At 40.6% G+C, this 15,281-nt stretch overlaps 1 pseudogene; it reads left to right on the top strand.

Moving 5' to 3' along the window:
• The first annotated feature begins 5,436 nt into the window (after positions 1–5,436).
• The window catches only part of LOC103735316, a 43,779-nt pseudogene continuing 33,934 nt past the window's right edge, over positions 5,437–15,281 (top strand).

The following is a 15,281-nucleotide window of genomic DNA, read 5'->3' as shown; positions in this document are numbered from 1 at the left end:
AGAAGGGTCAGGAAGCAGTATTGGTTCCCCAGGTGTCTGGGGCCCCAAGACTAGGAATGGCGCAGGGCCCAAACTAAGAGTATAGAATGGCGAGGGGGGGTGTATGGAAGGGTGAATGTGGCTTAGGGAGTCCTGGCGCGGAGAGCTGCGCTATAGACTTACACCAAGAGGCCTGAAGATAGTAGTGCAGGCTTGGAGCCAGAATGGCAATTTTTAAAAGTTCATATGAGAGTCCATTGGCATTTCTTGACAAGGGTTTCCAAAAGCATCCCTCTATTGGGTTCTTCCTCATTTTTCTTTTGTCTTCCAAGGCTGGACTCTAGAGTGATAGATTCAGGATTTGCTTTCAGGTATTTTGATAGCTGTTGGAGTACTTAGAATCAGTGTCAGTTCCCTCTCAAAGGCTTCTAGATAGGGGGATTAAACAAATTTATCCATCATTTTAGAACAACAGCTGGTTGTCTCCCTGAGCTACAGGTGGGCACTACAGTATTAGAGACCAAGTTTTGAAGTCTTATATCTGATGATGTACACGCCAAGGTTCTGCTGGCAACCACCAGAAACTAGGGAGGGAAAATGGAAGATTCCTCCATAGCTTTTGGAGAGAGCATAGCCTGGTACCCGGGCAGGTTCTTTATTTGGGGCTTCTTGTCTCCAGGACAACAATCTCTTGTTGTAAGCTGTTGTGGAATGGTGTCCTCCAGGTATGACATTGCCTCTTGAACTCTCAGCAGTTGTGATTAGCCACAGGGACCCATACAAGACAGCCCTCCCTTGTGGGAACAAAGAAGCACAGAGGCAGCATATGAGGGCCTTTGAGCGACACAGTGGATACATAGTTGCTGGCAGTTGCTGGGGGAGGTACCCTTCTTTGGTGCTGTGGCTGCCCACGCTCCAATGCACAACTCTCGCTCACGCTCCTGTAAGTAATCCCAATTAGATGCATTGGTTCATCCAGCTAGACTTGGGTGGAACTGTTTCTTAGGTCCATCCTTGGTACTCACTCTGGGATGAGCAAACATTTGTTCATGCCTCTCCAGAAAAAATTCATGCAACATAAGCCAAAACACAGAGCAAATAACTCACCTTAAAGAAAAACAAAACCCACTAACCAGCCAACACTTTCAAGCTATAAATTATAAAATTTAAGCATCAAGGATACAAGGCAAACACTCATAGCCAGGCTACTTAGCAATTTAGCTTAAAAAGTTCTTTTTTCCATGGGAATAATAAATGATATTGCCATAAAAACACAACTACATTAAGTGCAAAGACATTAGAACCAAGATGCTTTGGTCCCAGATTCCAGACCTTGTCTCAAGGGACAAGCTGTCACTTTGCACAGACACCTAATTGCTCTGTTAGTTTTGTATTGTGCTATATTCCACAGGGACTCAGTAGAGATTAAATCATGGATATATCTATATCTATATCTATATCTATATCTATATCTATATATCTGGAGAGATGGCTCAGCAGTTAAGAGCACTGACTGCTCTTGCAAGCACCCGGGTTTGATTCCCAGCACCCACATGGTGGCTACGAACTATCTTTAACTCCAGTTCCAGGGGAATCTGAAGCCCTCTTCTGATCTCTGCGACATTGCATGACATGGGTACACTGATATACATGCAGACAATACATTCATACACATAAAATAAAAATAATAAATAAAATAGAAAAAATGCATAGGCTACATATAACTTAAAGAATTAGACTTCAGTTCATTTAGTTGTCATCAACTGTCAGGAAAAGGTATGCGAATGACTAAGGAACACCAGTGAGCAAGAGATGGCAATGGTGTCAAGACCTGAGAAGCTCTACACACCAGCACAGCATCTTCCTCTCTCCCTGTGAGGGTGACAGATGCATGAACTAGTCTGAACTTTGTAATAGTGTGAGAACCTGTGAGTGAGTGGGCCCAGAGTAGCAGCACAGTTAAGAAGGGGCTATTTCAGTTGAGCAGCAGGGCTAAGCCCTGGATCTGGCTCCTGAGCTGATCTAGAAGAGTGAGAATGAGAAAGAGTCTCTTTTAATCTGTAGTTAGGCTCCTAAATCTTCTAACCCATGTGTAATCTTCCTTGTAAAATCCAGCTTAACAAAGAATTTACTGAACCAATTTAGCAAGAATCCCATCCTTGATAAATGATTGTTTCTGGATGTGTTTCTGATCATTTGACATCCCCCAGACGACTTCTTTTTTGTCCCCCTTCCTTTTAAGTTTCCCCTCTCTATCTTTTCTCTCCCTTCCTTTCTCCCTCCCTCCCTCCCCTTCATCTATCTATCTATCTATCTATCTATCTATCTATCTATCTATCATCTATCTATCTATCTATCTATCTATCTATCTATCATCTATCTATCTATCTATGATGCATGTGCTATGATGTTATGATGTAAGTCAGAGGATAACTTGCAAACTGGCAGGAGCATGTTTTTGTCTTCTACCATGTGGGTCCTGGGGACCGTACACAGGTCCTCAGGCTTGGAGCAAACATGTTTACTTTCTGAGTCATTTTGCTGGCCCTCTTTCTTTTATGAGTATTAACTGCTCAAAATAATGGATTTAATAATGTGTTCATACTTATGTATAACGTACCTTGATAATATTTACCCCTCCAGTGATTTCTGACCACTCTGGGTCTACACCAAGAATCTTGTCAGGTTGGCTTACCCAGAATTTCCCTTATACTTGATAGTTCTCATTAGTAACTTTCCATCCCCTGATGCCCACCCTGTCTTGGGATATCAATTCTATAAGCCCAAGCTGTATTCAGAGCTGAGACAAATTTCTCTCTTCATTGCAAGACTCAGTTGCAGCGGTCCCTACAGTTATGACAGTGGTCTTGACTAAACGCTACCTTACTGTGCCTTAAAATTACTGTTAAATATTTTCTTTAGCAGAAGGCAATTAGGTCTGTAGGAAGTGAACTGAGGAACCAGAGGTCTTTTTAAGAATCGTAACTATTGAGGTTGAAGTACCAGGACTGGCAGTTCTGAAGAAGTTAGCAAAGACCATATGAAGACATGCTAATCTATAAGTTTTAAATCACATCTTGGGAGCTGAAGAGATGGCTCAGTGGGTAAGAGCACTGGCTGCTCTTGTAGGAGACCCAGGTTCCATTCCCAGCACCCACATGGTGCCTAAATCCATCCATAATTCCAGTTCCAAGGGATCTGACACCCTCTTCTGACATCTGTGGGCATTGCCCAACATGGGCGTACTTACATATAAGCAGGCAATACATTCATACACATAAAATAAAAATAATAAATGAAATATATTTTAAAATGTATCTTGAAAATGAAGTGATCACAGTATGCCCAATGCAAGGAAGAGTGACATGCATTAATCAAAATTCAGAAACAGTGCCTGGAGGCAGTGCCTAGGGATCCTAGCCTCCCAGACATAGTGAGTGGTCCCCATTTTTGTGTGGTCTACATGGCATTCAAAGTCATCTTAAATTAAAATGAATCTTAAGTAGCCCAAGCGTCCCATTGCAAAGCACCTTATCAAAGCCCAGCAAACCTAGAGTATCTGGCCCCTGATCACCTTTCCATCAATTTCTGGAATGTTCTGAGTGGGTTTTTGTTTCTGTTTGCTTCAGAACTTTCATCCTTGCAATTCTCTCTTTATTTGGCTGATTTATACTTTTGCCTCTGGGGTCAGAGTGGCCTTGTCTATAGGGACTCAATCTTCCTTAGTTACCCTCTTTCATATCATTCACCACAGTTAAGAGCAGGGCCTACATCTGTTTTTAGTATTATAAATTACTAATGATCCCATGAATGGAAAAAAAAAAAGAATATTTCAGGAAAGAAAACTGGGTGTTTAAACAAGGACAAGAGTGATGTGTGAAAGAAAGACAAGTTTGAGATGTTAAAGAGACAGAAAGATGCCATTTAAGGGTAAGGAAGGTATCTAAATGCCACTCAGGTTGTGGGCAAGGCCAGGTGATCTTGTTGAGAGCCTTCTAAGAGATTCAAGAGAGAGAGATTCGACCAGAGAGTTCACACACATTTTAAAAATCCTCACAGTTTGGGGATGTAACTTGGTGGTATACTGTAGGCATGCATGAAGCCCTGGGTTAAATCATCAGCACCACTACACAAAAATGAATAAATAAAGGTAGATAAAAAGTAATATATAGAAGTCAGAGCAGTGGTAACCTTGGGAAGGAGAATGACTAGGCTAGAGCTTGAGGGAAGCTTCTGAGGGATTTCTACTTTCTGTTCTGTCTCTCCTCCCCCTTCTCCCCGTCTCCCCCTCCACCTCTGTCCTCCACTCCTCCCGCCTTCTTTATTTGGCCGGTAATTGGGGGAAACACAGGGTCTCATTTCATAGCCCAATTTGAACAAGGACTCCCTATGTAACATAGGCCAGTCTCAAACTTGCAAACCTCTTGTCAGGTAGCTTCCTGAGACATGTGTGTACCCCCGCCCCCACCCCCGCCCCGGCATTTCTGAAGTACTCTGTTTTTTTTTTTTAAAAAAGCAAACCAACTTGCACAAATACAAGTATGCTCTCACTGTAAATTCATGTCAAGCTGCTGTTAGATTGTCTGTACTTTCTTTTTGGGTGTGTGTTTGCTCATGTGCATATGCATGTACATACTTGTGGAGGTTGACACAGGTGTTACCATCACTCACACTCTGCTAATTTTTGACCCCTCTCTCACTGAATTTGCTAGAATGGCTGGCCAGGAAGTCCCAGGATTCCTCTGGCCCCTCCCTCCCCAGAGCAAGGCTTTTCACTTGGGTTTCTCGAAATCTGAACTCAGGTCCTCATGCTTGTAAAGCAAGCATTTTACTGACTGTGTGCCTAGACAGTCAAAATCCTTCTGCCTCGGTTTGACAAACGTGCAACACTGGATTATCTCTTAGCTCAGTTGCAAAAAGAAAATTGTATATGATAGAGTATATGATCGGGTGCAGATGGGGGGGTCTAAATATGATCAAAATATTTTGTATGAAATTCGCAAAAATTCAATACAAAGTAATAATAATAATAATAGAATTGAATATGAATTAAATTATATTAACCACCGAGGCTCTTAACAAACTGTAGCTTCTGGCTTCCCTCTCCGGAAAAACACGAAGTGCTTGTCCCCTATCTGTGTGCAGCATGTATTTGCCTTCTGCTTATTTTCCCTATCTCTTAAAAACACACAAAACAGTTTGCTTTCGTTTTGGGCAGACTTCAGCGCCTCACTCACCACCCGGCGCCCTCCCGCCTCAGCCATCCAGCCAGGGAAGAGGCTTCACTGTGCAGCGCGGAGAGGACTCCAGGAAGGTCTGGGCCAGGGAGAGCCCGCAGGGTCTGCACCACCCGCGGACGTCCCCACAGAGCCCGGGGCGCGAGGCTCCGCAGCCTGAGCCCCTGTGAATGCGGCCACCCATCCCCGGTAGCGGTCCTCACCTGCAGCGGGTGAGAGTGCCACAGCGCGGAGCGCCCGTGGGCGGGCAGAGGCCATCCCCCATCAGAAGGTTCCTCGCTGGACCTCGCAGCTCCATTTGAAGGTGAGTGTGCAGTGCAGACTGACAGTTCACTTACTTTTCAGAAAATGGTGTGATGCAGCAGGTGGAGGGTCTGGTGTTGGGGCGGGTTGGTACAGTCTTGTCCGAATGTGAAGGTAAGTGCAGTTGATACAGGTGGATGAAACGTGGATCTGGCGTGGTGGCGCTCCCTCTAATCCCATCACTTTTCTTCATCCCATGATGTGAGCTTTGCTCCCAATTTTGAGTAGTTTGCTAGAGACTCAGCTCCCTTTTGTAATTTTTCTGTGAATAGTTACCTTAATTAACTTAAATTTAACCACCGTTATTTCAATACTTAAATAATGCTTAAAAGGTTTGAACAATACAGAAAAGTTAAAGACGAAAATAACTAGCTTGTAAACTTATCCGAGAACGTGCATAGCTATAGTACTTCCTGAGTTTATTTTCTCCTGTAATGGTAGAACTGTTAGAATGTAGAATGTAGAATGTTCCTATACAATCTGTTACATTGAGATGCTTTAAAACACACGCGTGCAGAATATAGTTCTGTATTTATTGTGAATGTCCCCTTATGTGTTTACTTTATGAAATTTGGATAGATAGGGTTTGTTGCATACATATTTACAGTCACTTTATCTTTAAGGTGGATTGTTCCAGTTATTAATATATAGTGGTTTTTATTGTTTCTAGCTTTGGCTTGGCATCTGCCTTGTCATATACACGGATGGCTACGCCTGCTTGCTTTGGAGTGTTTGCCAGAAGTACGGTTTTCCATCCTTTTACTTTGTCTTTTTTATTTCATTTTTACTTGTTATTGCTTCTGTATAGAAATACAATTGATTATAGCATGTTGACGGCATAGAAATTCACCAAACTCACTTATTAATTGATTTCTTTTTTAATATTTTTTTTAGAAGAAGCATATAATTACAGCTTTAATATGCTCAAAAACAGTTTCCAGAGCAAAGATACAGCTCTTTCAAAAAGGGCTATAAAATTTTTAGGTTTGCTATTGAATTAATACAGTTATACAATATTGAACTCAGTATAAGCCCTGTAAGACATAAAATTAAATGAGTTTTTAACCTTTTAAAAAGATTTCCATTTCATTTTAAAATATCCTGTTTCTTACAAGAAAGACTCATTGTTTTTGCTATTAACGCTGTGATGTCGGTGCATGCGTCTCTAATCTGTATTTATCTGATTATTACTAGGCATAATTGGTTGGGCTTGGATCCTTGGTGCCTGTGTATGTCTATAAAGTCATCGGGTAGATTTCAGTGGTAACGTTTATCACCTCCACTAATTAACATGATGTAAATTTCCATGTTTCCTCCTCAAATATATATTTTTTAAATTTGTTGATTGTGTGTGTGTGTGTGAGTGTGTGTATCACACAGAACATCCCAAACAATCTCATTCAACTGTACACCCACTTCCCAGATGGCACCCTCCCATAGCCTCCCTCCCCACACTAGAGCCCTTATACTCTGTTATCCCTGCTACTGTCCACTGTGTTGTCAGCACCACAGCCGTATCCCACTACTTGTCCATCTGTTCAGACACTGAGCTATTTGCACAGCTCATTCGAGTTTTGCTTTGATCTGATTGTGCCCTGGTTCTTTCCTTTTGGAGTAGGAAGCATTTAACTTGATTTATTATTATTATTATTATTATTATTATTATTATTGTTATTATTATTATTTTATTTGCTTTTAAATTCAACCTGCCAAGGTGCATCTTTTACTTCACAACTGAGACTATTTATATTTAGGGTTAGTATCAAGAAGTGTTTACTAAACTGAATCCTCTAATTTGGTGAGGTTTCCTTTTTCCTCTTTTGGTTTTGGTTTCAATCGCTTTGTATTTTTTTTCTCTCTCTCCCTCATCTTAGAAGTTTGCCGACTCACTGAGTTAATAGTGTTTGAGTCTTTGCTACTTTTCAATCATCTGTTCCTCTGGTTAGGTTTATTTTCTCCTGTGCTCCTGTGATCACAGGCTTCTTTATTCTTCCTCTGTGCTTGGAATTCCTTCTTTAGTGCTGGCTTAGTGCTCATAAACTATGATTGTGATTATGCTGATTGTGAAGGTCTTTCTCCTTCAGTTTTAAAGGCCAGTTTTGCATGCAGTCATATTGGCCAGCAGTTATTTTCTTTCAGTGCTTGGAATGCATCATTCCATGTTCTGGCCATTGGTGCTTCTGCTAAGAAATCTACTGTTATTCTTATTGGTTTGCCTTTGTAAGTAACTTGGCACTTTTCAAGTTTTTTATTTATTATTTTATGTGTATGAGTGTATAGCTTGCATGTATGTAAGTGCACCTGTGTCATGCAATACCCTAGGATGTCAAAAGAAGGTGTCAAATTCACCTGGAATTGGAGCTGCAGACAGTTGGTAGTCATCATGTGTGTTCTGAGAAGCAAACCTGGATTCTCTGCAGTAACAGCCTGTGCTCTTAAACACTGAGCCATCTCTCCAACCCCAAGTTGGCCTTTCTTTCTAGTAATATTCAGCATTTTTTTCTTATTTTGTACTCTCAGCATTTTAACAGGAATATGAGGTGAAAGGATGTTTTCTTGTCATATCTATGTGGGGTTCTAAAGTCTTATTGTACTTAGATGTCCTTATTTTTCATAGATTATGAAACATTTCTTATTATTTCACCTAATAGATTTTCTGTGCTTTTAGTCTGCATTTCAGCACCCTCTTCTAATCTAAAAATTTATGTTTATTCCCCCAGCCATATCTTGGAGGTCACGAAAGATGGGACCACCATAATTTATTCTTTCTTTTTTACTCTCTGTAATAATTCATTAACCTGTCTTGAAACCCTGATATTTTAACTTCCAGTTAATATAGTCAACTGATAATGCTTTCTGCTGTGTTTTAAAATTTTATCAATCAGGTAGCTGGGGAGCTGGCTCAACAGTAAAGAGCACTAGCTGCTCTTGCAGAGGATGAGGGTTGGATTCCCAGCACCCACATGGCAGCTAACAACCATCTGTAACTCCATTTCTAGGGGATCTAAAGCTGTCTTCTGACTTCCATGGACGTTTCACACACGATGCACTTACATACATGCAGGCAAAACATTCACACACACACACACACAAATAACATTTAAAAATATATTAAAAAACAAAAGCTGGAGCCTACCTGGCACCCACACTGGTGGTGCTACTTGGCACTGGCCTGGCTTCCTGCAGAAGGCGGCCACATTCCTGGCCTGCTCAGGGCCAGGATGCTGACAGGCACCCTGGCCCCTATGCACAGCTGACCCGAGAATGACTAGTGAACCCAGGACGACCACAATCTCCAGAGCACTGTCTGGACGTGCCACTGCAGCATCCTGACTTTTCATTGTCATGGAGCTGTTTTCCTTGAAGAACCTCTTGAGTGCCCAAGTGCACCTAAGACACAAAGCTGGCTGCTGGTACCAGTTTATGGAGCCCTATATCTTTGTGAACCACCTAGTCCAGGACATCATTGATCTGGAACTGACACCTTCACATCTCCAGCTCACCTTGAACTTCGCTGCCCATGAGGCCTACCACAAGGGCATCATCCTGTTAGTGAGCCAACAAAATTATTATAGTTTGTGAATTGATTTTTCTCTAACAGTGGAAAAACATAAATCTACCCATCTGTGTTTTTTTACAGCAGCATGCTTATAGAAGTGAGGGATTCAGAGAATTAATTTCCAGTGCTAGTCTACCATGCAGGAAGAGACACTGTACCACCAAATCTCCATGCTAGAGTTAAGGCTTATGAGAACTATGGGTGTTTTCTGTGGCTATGACTGCCTGTGGTCACTAGGCTGCCTGTTTTACCTGTGGTTGCTGCTTGAGGTTCCCTATTCAGGAAAGTTGGAGTTACAAGCTGTTTTCTGTGTTTTTCTGCATTATTTTTTTCCCTTTATCCACGATTTTTGTCATTCTTGTTACTTACAAAAAATTGATTCCTGGTATTCTTGAAAAGAAAGTTTTTTTCCTAGAGGGAAACTTCTAATCTAAAATCTTATTCCAGAGGCCACACACTTTTTATCCTGCTCTTGGTTAAGCCAACAGACATCTGTACATCCAAGTGAACTTTCAGTACTTTTATAATAGCAAAAACAGCATCTGAGTCTCTTTTGACTTCCAGGGAACAATGTGGGGTGAGTGTGTTCCTGGGTCCCCAGGTGCGTATCAGAAACCTGCTGCTATTTCTGTTCTTATAGTTTTTTTCTGGTGTTATATGAAAGTACACATAGGTAAGTGAAGTTTGCAGGAACTTTGAAAGACTGTGAAGGAAGGGTTCAGGACAGTGCCCTCTCTTGGCTTTCTAATTGTTATGGTACTCTCAGTTACCTTCCTGCCCTGTTTCTATACCAGACCAAAGTCAGTGTGGTCCTTTAAATCATAGGTAGGTGACTAGAGAAATGGTTCAGCAGTTAAGAGCACTGGCTGTTGTTGCAGAAGTTCTCAGCACACACATGGCAGCTAAAAACCCTCTATAACTCCAATTCCAGAAAATCCAATTCCCTCTTCTGGCCTCCACAGGCATCTCATGCCATGGGTGTACTTACATACATGCAGGCAAAACACTCATACAGAGTTTACATTATTCTTCTTATACAGCACAGGACCCCATCCCAGGGAGTTATGCCACCCACTTTTAAGATGGTTTTTCCTGGGGTTGGAGAGATGTTTCAGGAGTTCAGAGCACTGGCTGCTCCTGCAGAGGACCTGGGTTTGGTTCTGAACACCCACATGGCAGCTAACAACTGTCCATAACTCCAGTTCTGGGGAATCTGATGCCCTTTTCTGACATCCGTGGGCATTGCAGGACAGGGGTACATTTGCATACATGCAGACAATACACTCATATGCATAAATTAAAAATAATAAATAAATAATAAAATATTCTTTAAAAAGATGATTCTTCCTAAGTCAATTGACCTAATCAACATAACCCCTCAGAGGCCAAATATCTCTCACAGACATGCCTGGAGGCCTCTTCACTTGGGGATTTCAGATTTTCTCAAGTGGAAATTAACACTAACCATCACAATACTGAATTGGTTTTGCAGGTGAGAAATGAACTTGCAGAAGCTAAACTATTCCTATAGGTTACATGGCTAGCAAATTGAAAATACAGAAGGAATTTATCCCCCATTGTTCTATGAGTCAGACTTATGAATGGAACACCTCAGTATCCTCTGGAGAACTAATGACCAAGTTGCAGATTAGATCACGAAAATCTGGGCTGACTGTGGCGATGCACACTTACAATCCCAGTTCTGAGGAAGTTGAAGTTTACCTCGGGTTCAAGGCCTAATTGGGCTACATAGTGAGATCCTGTAAAGCAATGATGGCACACACCTGTAATGTTAGTACAACACTTGGAAGAATGAGGAAAGAAAATCAGGAGTTCAAGGTCAGCCTAAGCTACATTGGGAGTGGGAGGCCAGTCTGGGCTGTATGAGATCTTATCTCAAAAAATAAACAAACCAAAAAAGAAAAAGAAAGAAAGAAATTTGAGATACAGTGCACACGTAAATTATAGTTGATCTTAATATTTTTTAGATTTAATTTGATCATTTTCCCAAATTTTTGGTTTTCTGATAGCTTACCATCATTTTGACAAAAATCCTTGGAAATATTATGGAAATAGAAATAGAATGATCATGTGGAGTTTTATTTTATTTGTATCTTTAAAAAATATTTTCTTCCTTATTTTATTTTATGTGTGTGAATGCTTGCCTGCATGTATATAAGTGCATCACATACATGCAATGCCCCCCCCCCCAGAGGCCAGAAGACAGTGTCAGATCCCTTAGAACTGGAGTTATAGACTGTTGTTATCCACCATGTGCATGGTGGGAATCAAACTTGTGTCCTCTGGAAGAACAGCAAGTGTTCGTATCCTCTAAGCCATCTCTCCAACCTTGATTTGTATCTTTTTAAAACAACATTCAGAATAAGTTGAAAATGAAAGGTACATAAAACAGATCAGTGGTTTTTATGAGTTCATGTTAGGGGTGTTTTTCTTTCTGTTTCTTCTTTAGTAAACATTAAATTTTAAACTTAGATTAGTTATTCACTGAAAGTGGAATGTGTATGAAAATACAACTCATACATATTAATGAGGTAGTATTAGCATATGTTTCAATGCACATATACATTGCATGGTATAAATCAGGTTAAACATATCTATTTCCCTAAACATTTATCATTTCTTTGTGGTAAAAGCATTCAAAGTCCCTTCTTCTAGCTTTTCAAAATACATAGTACATAATTTTATCTGTGGTCACCTGCACCGTGAAATACCAGGGAGAAGAGTTTCTTTGGGGCAATGACAATGGTATTAATCTCAATGGTGGAACTTATAAAACTACATTTCAAGTCTGAAAATAACATTTAAAGTGCTATTTTGTAACATTTTAAATTTCTTTTATAAAGTTTATATTGTTTTTTCCCCTGAAAGTTTTAAACTGATTAATGATTTATTTGATTTCCTTTATCATTTTCATATTTAAAACTAAATTTTACTAGAATTAAAAAATACCCATTAAAGCAGTTTTGTAGCTTATCTTCATAGCTGGTTGAAGATGACTGACAGAGAGGTACAGTCTAGAACTATAAATTATGAAACAATTCACCTGCCCCTGACTGCTTGTCTAAGGCCTATTTATTATATTATATTCCAAAATTTGATTTTATTTTAAAAAATGTTTTATTTATCACTTTTTATTTTATGTGCATGTTTTGCTTGCATGTGTGTAAATGCATCCATGTCCTGCAATGCCTGCTGAGATCAGAAGAAAGCTACAAATCCCCTGGAACTAGAGTTACGGATGGTTGTTAGACACCATGTAGGTTCTTGGAATCAAACCCAGGTCCTCTGCAAGAGCAGTCAGTGCTCTTAACCGCTGAGCCATCTCTCTAGCCCATATACTCCAAAATTTTAAAAACAGGAGATGTGGTGGTATTGGTGCTAATGAAGTCTGCTTGTCAACCTAAGTTATGTCCTAATATGTTCTCAAGTAAGACGTATCTGCCCTGTCAGCTGTTTTCTTGCTTAATGTGTTTTGAATGATTATTATGCTCTACTAATTTATGCCCATTTGTTTCTTAGGAAAATGACATCCAGTTGGAGTCAATGTATTCCATTATGCCAACTTCTCATTTGGAGTTCTTATGACAGCAATGTGTACTGTTCGTTAGAAAGGAATCTGTTACAACACATTTTAAAATAATCCTTAAGTGTGCTGTCAATCTGTGTTTATAATCTCATTTCTCTGGACCATCAATCTGCTATGGCTTTTTCCTCCACAGAAAGGCAGAACCTCTCCAGATGTCATCCAATAATGACCATGTCATAGTTCCAATGACACAAAGAAGCACCAGTGTCCCTTCTGGAACGAGCACCAGTGACTTGAAGACATGTACTGAAGGGGCTGTGTTAAGTTTTCGTAACCTCAGCTATCGAGAAAAATGGCAAACTGGCTTTCCACTTCGACGAAAAACATTTGAGAGAGAAATTCTGTCAAATGCCAAGTATGTACATGATCTAAAGAAGCCACTTTATTGACCTGAACTGAAGACAGAATTTCTCTGTTATCAATAAGCTGCTTTTGTGTGTCTGTGTGTGTACAAGTGCATGTGTGTGTGTGTGTGTGTGTGTGTGTGTGCAGATGCATGTGTGCATGTGTGTGTAGGCTAGAGGTCAACCTGGGATGTTGTTGCCCAGGAGCCGTCCACATTGATTTCTTATCTTTGTGTGTATGTTTATGTGTGTGTGTGTGAGTGTGGATGTGCACATGCCATGGTACACATGTGGAGGTAATAGGAAAACCGTGGCCATTGGTCTCATGTTTTACTTTGCTTGAAACAGAGTCTCTTATTTCTCACTGCTGTATATTCCAGACTATCTGCCCCCAAATTTCTGGGGATTCTCCTGTCTTAGCCTCCCATCTCTCCCTATGAGCACTGGGATTACATACATCCACTATGGTGTCCAACTTTATGTGGGCTCTGGGGATTGAATTTAGTTCCTCACCCTTGGGAATCATCTCCCAAGCCCTGCCTTGTTTGCTTTTTGAGAAAGGGGTCTCTGACTAGGATCTGGAATATGGTAAGTGTGGCAGCAGGAGACAGAGACAGGACATGAAGCAGGGCTGTGTTATAACATTTATACTAATAAATAAACATTTGGGGACCAAGTATTCAAGCACATGAGCCTTTGGAGAGTATTTCACAACGTTACACTTTAGAGCTTTCCATGGATGAGATCACACACTCAAGACATCCTTCCTATGGTCTCAGGGCAAAGTGTATAATCTCTCCTTAACTGTATAAAAATCTTTCATTATACAACCATCTTATCCCCAACTATAAGCACATTCATGGTCCTTTTCTTGAAAAACTCCACATTGGTCAAATTCTTTTTTACATTTTTTAATTTTTTTTGTACTTTTTTTTGCTGATTCTTAAAATTAATCTTATAAAACATCTAGCAGTAACCATGCCACATGTTAAGTGCAGCACTGGTTGAAATTTCTTCCGCTAAGTCATTTTTTCCATTACTTTTTTTTTTTTTGGTCTTTTTTGAGACAGGGTCTCCCTGTAGCCCCAGCTGTCCTGGAACTTATTATGTAGATCTCGCTGGCCTTGAACTCATAGACATCTGCCTGCCTCTGCCTCCCAAGTGCTGGGATTAAAGGCGTGTGCCACCACACCTGGCAACATGTCCATTACTTTTGAATTCAGCCTTACTTACAATTTTTAGGAAATAAATAGAACAAAGCCAGATAGATTGCAAGATTATTATATGCAATGACCTCATGTCCAATTTCCAATAGAATCTTTGTACTCTTTGAAACCTATCAGTCGTCTTTACTGTCCGCCTTTCTGTTGGCATTCTTGGCTTCTGGACTCTCAACAGAGCAGCCCATTAAGCTCTGCTTGCAGTACTCTAGGGATCAGGTACCTGTATCTTCAAACTCTTCCACATTTTTCCTGTAATCCAGGTTCAGTCATACAGGTTTAGGGACAGCTGCAGCCATAGTCCAAGAGGACCCAGCAACTTCCGGAACTGGAGGTAGAACTTGATCTCATCCGTGGGGTGCCCGTTCTGCAGGTGTGAAGAATGGAAGAGTTGTGGGGTCATGGGTTTATACCAAGGTTTTGAGAAAAGCCTTAGAGGCCGGGCAGTGTGCAGCGGGGCTGTATTCCTTGTCCGGAGCCAATGAGCCAACTGCAAGTGAAGCTCTGAGAGAGAAGCCTGAGTAGCAGTTGAGCCTCAGAATTCTGTGGATGTCAGGAATGTGGGGCTGGCCTGCTCTTCGTCTGACCTTCAGCCAGAGCCTCTGTTCTTGTGCTCCTCTACCCAGAACTTCATCATGTTCCTCCTAAGAGACTGGCAGGGCAAATTTAGTAAACATGATTGCCACATTGTTTCAATCTGAAATAACAAATGGAATGTAGCTGGTTTTTTTTTTTTTTTTTTCAAAATGTGCCATTTTAGTCTGAACATTCACTACTCTGATCATCCATTCAGTGTCTGAACCATAACTTGTATTTTTGCTGTGCCTGTACCTCTATAAAGAATGTCCCTACTGGAGGAATGTTTTTCAATTTTAAAGGGAGAATTTTCTTTTCTAATTATCAAGAAAGGAGATCATCTGTCTTGTGGGTGTGCTTTTTGCTTTTTATTTTGATTAAGGTGTGTTTTGAGTATTAAGCCTATGATGCTTCCCTATCCTCTGGAGTGTTTTGTTCTATTCATTGAGTTTATAC

Source organism: Nannospalax galili, unplaced genomic scaffold (genome assembly GCF_000622305.1).
Source record: "Nannospalax galili isolate Female #2095 unplaced genomic scaffold, S.galili_v1.0 scaffold1237, whole genome shotgun sequence".
NCBI lineage: Eukaryota > Metazoa > Chordata > Mammalia > Rodentia > Spalacidae > Nannospalax > Nannospalax galili.
This window is presented reverse-complemented; position numbering and strand designations above follow the sequence as displayed.